Here is a 7,500-nt window from a genome sequence, read left to right as displayed (position 1 = left end):
CATAATAATGTTCATTGTCTTTCTTTCTTTGACAAGGTTGCTCGTATGGCAAGAGATTCGTCCATTATTTCATTCTTCGCAGAATTTCCCGAGGAAATCAGTTCTCAAAGAAAGCTCCTTTTTACCGACGTTTCTAAAAAACCAGTCTGAAAGCATTTGAAAAAGTAGACACAGCTCGGGAAAAATGTAGTCTGTAATCTATCTCGCTTCGTCAAATCTAAGGAAAAAAAAAAGGCATTTGCCAAAAATCTGTTGTAAGTATAAAATAGAAATCCTTCGCTGCACAAAAGACACAAAGAGAATGGAGAATGTACCATTATGCTACGGGAGGCGAAGAGTAGATATTAGGGTGCACCGTGCAATCCTCTTTCTCTTTCTCTCTCTCTCTCTCTCTCTCTCTCTCTCTCTCTCTCTCTCTCTCTCTCTCTCTCTTTCCCCCGACCTACAATGCCTTTAATATCGACCACAAAGTGGTATCTTTAGGCACGGTCAAGGAAAAGCATTTTATGTGTCAGTGACGCTGGTGTCTAGGTTTTATTGACAAATCTCTTGGGTGGCCGAAGTCGATCATTTATTTTTATTTGGCGGTTGCTATTCACCTCAGCATTGCAATTACTTTGTCTGGTACGCACGCTAATGTTAGCAGCTTCGTATGTAATCACTGTTTGCTGATAAATATGAGCTCCATTGAAAACTGAGATGAGAAATGTTAACATAACATTCGTGATACTGAGGTTACCTACAGAAGCCAGGGCTACGATAATAATAATTTCAATGTATTTGCTTCTCTTCTTGTACCTTTTTTTTTTTTTTTTTTTTTTACAATCATCGTAACTCATATCTTTTCGAAACGCGTACAGTCATCGCCTACTAAAAGACGTCACCCAAAAAGATGTGTCACATTTTATTTGGTCTCAGAAATTTATGGGAAAATGTGACACATTCCACTCCAATTCCGATCGTAAATGAGGACCAGCCTGCTGCATTTCTCGGCCGAACAGTGTCTAGCTTTTATTGAAAGAAATCTATTTTGGAAGAACATTTTCTCTTCTGCGATTATATCTCAAGCGAATTAAAGCAACTTTGCATCTTTCATACTAGCAAAAATATCTCATATGCCTTTTTTATGACTTGTGTTGCAAGCAATTTCTGCGTGGCTGGTGCAAGAGAAAGAAAACAATTAAGGATCACAAGTGACCTCCATAGACAATATTTTTCCTACGTTTCTTGCTCTTGATTTGTCTGCATGCGTTTCTGTGAACAACTAATCATACAACATAGTGCATTAGTGTGCCTGACAGACGCAACTCGATTATACAGAGGCCGTCAAGAGGAGGAGAGCAATTTAGTTTAACTCATGAGAAATTCATCAGCGTTTAACATGCCTAAGCGTCTTGCTGTAACAGTAATTGCCGTATTCCTTCAGGCAACACTATTTTTGACATGCCTTGTCGCTGGCGCCATCTTTCGGCGTCTGTATAATTATATGTCTTTGAATCATCCTTATTTATTTTTACCCTCGTCGTTTGACTGAGAGATTCAGGTAAAAGATCAATTACTTATTCACGCTCACATACATAAACATGATAACCATATGAGCATGTAATTCGTAGTTACCTATAAGCGTAATGCAGACCCCAAATTAAAGTGACTCATCTATACCGTACGACTTATCATTATAATGTAAACACAGCCTGCTGGCTGTAATATTTCCATTAGCAAATGGCCGCAACGTTACCGTAACCACCATTATATCTATAGGACCTTGGGGCCACTATTATGTTCCTCTCAAGGCAATAAAAGGCAGAAAAAAATAAAAAAAGACCCGTAATCATCGCTTGGTATTACGGCTAATTACGTCCTCGTCATTTTTATCGTTCGCAGTGGCTGTCTTGTTTTTTTTAACACTGAATTTTTTTATTTTTCGTTTCTTTCCCAGGTCCGTTCCGGAAGCGCCTCGTCGGGGGAATAAGTAAGTGTTTTTTTTTTTTTTAGTTTCTGTTACGAGGCAGAAAATGTCGATTTCGTCTATAATAAACGTTTTAGCTCTTTCTTCAGTTATATTGGGTTAATGGCTTAAAGTGACAGCGTAAAACCGTCGTATATTGTATGTTGTAGACTCAAATATACAGTTATTTGGGAAATAACATTACTGTTAAAAAACTGTATAGTGAATGTTTGAGATTAGAGAATATGCATGCTATAAAATCAATAAAGAATTTATTTGTATATATGTACGTATATATGAAATTATGTATTTTCAAGGATTTAGATTCATAAAAATTTATTCTAGCATAAACTATTAATATGTATGCATGCATGTATTTTACTTTTAAATAAGAGATTTTACATAATGTATGTGTGTCCGTAAACGGTTTAAAGTTATATGTTTCAGCATCTTAAAATATAACTTCTTATATATCAATTTCTCCACCAGAAGCTAAGCTGGTTTCAGAGGTCAAGGAATTTGAGTTATAATTATATTAGTTTTTTTTTTTATGTTTTAGAGACATCGATGACCTTAGTGTTTTGATACCCGCTCACACTTTCAGCCGACCAATCAATCTTTGTGATCCTGTCTCCGTATATTGTCTTCTGATGTTTTTCTTAGCTTGTTTTTGGCGTGTTTTCTGTTTGTGATTAATCGCTGTTTCAGTTTTTTTTTTGTTCCCGTGTTTTTCCTTCGTTTGTCTTTGGCGTATTTTGTATTTTTGTCATTATTGCTGTTTCAGTTTCTTCCACTTCACGAGAGGAAAGAAATGATAAATGAAAATAGATGCTCATTTGAAATCTCTCATCTGTTACCGATGTAGAGGAAAGAGAGAGAGAGAGAGAGAGAGAGAGAGAGAGAGAGAGAGAGAGAGAGAGAGAGAGAGAGAGAGAGGAAGGGCAGCAGGCGCGCGCACTTCGTTAGCGCCGCATATTTGTAAAATATCGAGAAAAATCTGTCACTCGGCCCGGGGAACCTGTAAGGTCGACGCCTAGGCCTAATTAAGCCTATCAGACAAACACAAGGCGACAAGGGGGAGGCCGTGAGAGGCACGGGATGATACAGGCCCAACTCTTGACGAATTCATTAAAAAATTAAGGAAAACGAGTTTTTAGTGCTTCTATTATTTTTTAGCCGACTCTCGGTTCGAGGTTAGGTTCATTTCCAGCCGCCGAGTGTCAGTCGCTTGACGTCACAGATTATCAGCGGGATGGCAGGCGACGTTTGTTGTAAGGGGAGATTGTGATTTTAGGGTTGTGGGTTGTCTTCTGTTATTGCTTTATGTATGTTATATGTATGTGTATTTATATACATATTTACACGTATATATATTTTTTTACATAATACAGTAAAAATAAGTATATATATATATATATATATATATATATATATATATATATATATATATATATATATACATATATATATATATATATATATATATATATATATATATATATATATATATATATATATATATATATATATATATGGTGTATATATAAAGAGCTCTGAATGCATTAGTTTAAATCACAAAGTGCTGAAAGGTGTCTTTCTTTAGGTGCACAGAATACGTAATACATTGTCGATCGACTTACGCGAACATTTCGCAAGCTTTTTATTAAGAGCGACTTTATTGTACGATGGTTCTTTTAAAATTCATTTTTATAATTTTTCAACTTTCTTTTGCCGTGACTCGAGGAAGTCATTGCTAGTTTAGATTATCATCTTACCCTCGAAGGACTTGCTGACTGACGGGAAGCAGAATTCTTTCCAGCAAACCGTTTTACAGAAGACGTGTTGGCTTTTAGGAAAAAAAAGAAAATATACGGTAGATGCACTGCTTGAGTGATACTGAACCCAGAGTCAAAAGATTTAAAGAACTGTACTTGAGAGAACGCTCGTCGCTCCCACAGAGAAAACGCATCAGTAATGATTTCACTGTCTTACAAAAACCTCACTGTAGCATACACGTTTGTGCTAAGTATGTTCATTGTCTTACAAATAATGCAATTTATGCACTATTATTATTACATTATGCACTGTAGTGCATATGTTTGTGCTGTCTGGATATTTAGTCGGATATCCATTATTTTACACATCGGACTAACTATTGATCTAAATTAGATGGTCTTTCATGGTAACTGTTTGTGTACATTGTTAATGATCAGTTCTATCTAGAATTACAGTTACCTTCATCAAGTTATGCCAGCAATTTTTAAATCCTCCTTTTAAAATGTGCAAGTAAACCATCACTTGTCTTACTTTCCACAAGATTTTGATAAATGGAACGATTAAAAAAACAAACTTTAAGAATTTTTTTTTAAATTATTCAATTACATAAATAATTTAACAAATTGTTTACAAAAAACTGTATGGAAATGTCATTTTTGATCCTTTTAATTAATTAAACATATCAATAAATTAAGGAAATGAAATGTTACGTTTTTGTTTTACCTTGGTATGGCGTGCCTTACTGTTGCTTGCACGGAAATTATATATTATTTTATTTTGCCATGTTTCTCTCTCTCTCTCTCTCTCTCTCTCTCTCTCTCTCTCTCTCTCTCTCTCTCTCTTCTTCCCCTCCATTTTTTTAACGATCCTTTCTCTCTGAGGTCCTTGCCTCCGAGAAGGGAAACCCGTCTATTTTTTACACGACGGCCAAAAAAAAAAGGTAAAAAAAAAAAATTAGACGAACAAGAATTCAAGAGAGAATAAAGTTTTGTAACAGCTCTAAATGGCCGTAGAGGTCAGAACATTACGCACGCGCAGAACGATATTTATGTTGATGATTTCCATTTTGGACTGACAGACGAAAAATATGCTAGTTGAACAGAATTGTTTTACATGTTTTTCTTTGACTTTTTTCATGGCTAACTGATTGTCGATATATATATATATATATATATATATATATATATATATATATATATATATATATATATATATATATATATATATTATATATATATATATATATATATATATATATATATATATATATATATATATATATATATATATATATATATATATATATATATATATATATGTGTGTGTGTATGTGTGTGTGTGTATACACTATTTATATATATATAATATATATATATATATATATTATATATATATATATATATATATATATATATATATACATATACATATATACTATATATATATATATATATATATATATATATATATATATATATATATATATATATATATATATATATATATATATATATATATATATATGTATGTGTGTGTGTGTATACACTATTTATATATATATATATATATATATATAGAAAGATAAATAGATAGATAAATATATGTGCGGATGTATGTGAAGTGTCCCACAAACAGTAACATACAAAATAAAAAAAAAATCTCAAGTTTTATTTGCAAGAGCAATAGCCACACCCATCACAGCAATCAACCGCAGCAACAACTTTTTATACTTTATTGCAACAACATTAATAACAATAAAAACAACTTTAGCAACAACAGGGTCGAAACAATTTTACCCTCGTCCTGCCATTGATAACAAACGCAGCAAAACAGCAATAAAACAAAGCCGAGAACGATCACTACCACTAGTCGAGGGTAATGAAAAACAAGCAAAAAATGCGCTTAAGAAACTTCGGCGCAATCGAGTTTTCTGTACAGCCGCTACAGCGTATAATCAAGGCCACCGAAGATGGATCTATCTTTCGGTGGTCTCGGTATAATGCTGTATGAGCCGCGGCCCATGAAACTGTAACCACTGCCTGGTGGTGGCCTATCCTATATCGTTGCCAGGAGCACGATTATGGCTAACTTTAATCTTAAATAAAATAAAAACTATTGAGGCTAGAAGGTTGCAATTTGGTATGTTTCATGATTGGAGGGTGGATGATCAACATACCAATTTGCAGCCCTCTAGCCTCAGTAGTTTTCAAGATCTGAGGGCGGACAGAAAAATGTGGACAGAAAAAAGTGCGAACCCAAAAAGTGCAGACAGAAAAAGTGCTGACGGACAGACAAAGCCAGGCAGAATATTTTTCTTTTACAGAAAACTACAAACTAGAACGAGAGGAATAAATTTGCAGCAAAACAAAATGAACTGCATTATTAGTAAGCCAACTTATCTCACGAGGCCCTTAAATCAAACAGAACACAACAAACAAATTCTCAAACGGGGCTCATCAGCGAAGTCCGGGTAGGACACTTTAGTTCGGTAGGTTGGCAGGACGCCTTAGGAACTCTGGAGATCCTTCAGCCTTTCAAAAGAAGCCTGGGGAAAATCGCAGGATGCCGGTAAAAGTTTAATATCCCTAGATTCTTTGTCCCGGGAATTGTTTGTGTCGTTTTTATGACCTTTTTATGACCCCATTGGTTATTGACCTTTTGAATTTTTTTCTTCTTTGTAGTGTAGGGAAGGAATGGCATTCCTGTTTCTAAAAAAAAAAAAGTTAAGGAAAAGAGGGTGCCTTGTTTTTAATGAGAGGTTTTCATTGCTCGTTTTTGTGTACATTGGAAGGGGAGGGGTTATTGGATGGGTGGGTGGGTGAGTGGTGGTCAGTGATTGGATTGGCTGGTGGGGGTAAGGTAATGTGTAATGCTGGCGTCACCCATCTGTTGTTTGCACTATTCATCAGTGGATGTGATGAGTTTTGTTGTGTTGGTGTATTGCAAGGTTTTGCTTGATGAATAAAATGAATTGATGAATAGATGAGTGAATAGGTGAATGAATAGATGAATTGTAAATCTAATTGAGAATACTGACAATATAATCAAGTACTAATACCTTAAAAACCATATTTTAGCATGGGCGTACAGTCCCAGTATCTTGTCATTCTTTCAGACACACACTCACACGTACACACACACACTCACACACACACACACACACATATATATAAATATATATGTATTTATATTTATATACATACATACATTCATACATACAAACACAAACATACATATACATGTATTTATATTTATACATACATACATATACATACATACATATATATATATATATATATATATATATATATATATATATATATATATATATATATATATATATATATATATATATATATATATTTATGGCCAAGATTATAGATTTCACCTATTTGCCTGCACTATAATCGTACATTTTCTCTGCATGCACACACGCACACACACACACACACACACTACCTCGAACAAAGAGCTGCATGAGTTATTGTCGCAAGGAAATGAGCTTGAGTAATTCAATGCCTGAAAATACCCTTACTTTGAACAGCACACGTACGAAGTATAAGTCCATGTGTGGGTACCAAGATAACAATAGAAATGAGAGGCGCGTAAAGGAACGATTTGATATTACAAGGCGTAGAACAAAAGCGATGTTGATGCATTTCTTCGCACTGAAGGTAGCAGCAATGACAATCTCTGATTTTGTTTATTGACAACTGTTCGACTGTGGATCATACCTTCGTCACTCGTTTTACTCGTGTGATATTTTGCTACTTCCC

General features: G+C 34.4%; 1 protein-coding gene across 1 annotated transcript in view; it reads left to right on the top strand.

Moving 5' to 3' along the window:
• Positions 1-7,500, top strand: part of LOC136828867 (uncharacterized) — a 243,341-nt gene that overhangs the window by 110,520 nt on the left and 125,321 nt on the right. The window contains exon 2 of the mRNA XM_067087146.1: positions 1,940-1,972. The gene's annotated coding sequence lies outside the window, so the exon portion shown is untranslated. The remainder of the gene's footprint in view (positions 1-1,939; positions 1,973-7,500) is intronic.

Source organism: Macrobrachium rosenbergii, chromosome 43, assembly GCF_040412425.1.
Source record: "Macrobrachium rosenbergii isolate ZJJX-2024 chromosome 43, ASM4041242v1, whole genome shotgun sequence".
NCBI lineage: Eukaryota > Metazoa > Arthropoda > Malacostraca > Decapoda > Palaemonidae > Macrobrachium > Macrobrachium rosenbergii.
The sequence above is the reverse complement of the archived record's forward strand: the minus strand, read 5'-3'. Positions and strand labels throughout refer to the sequence as shown.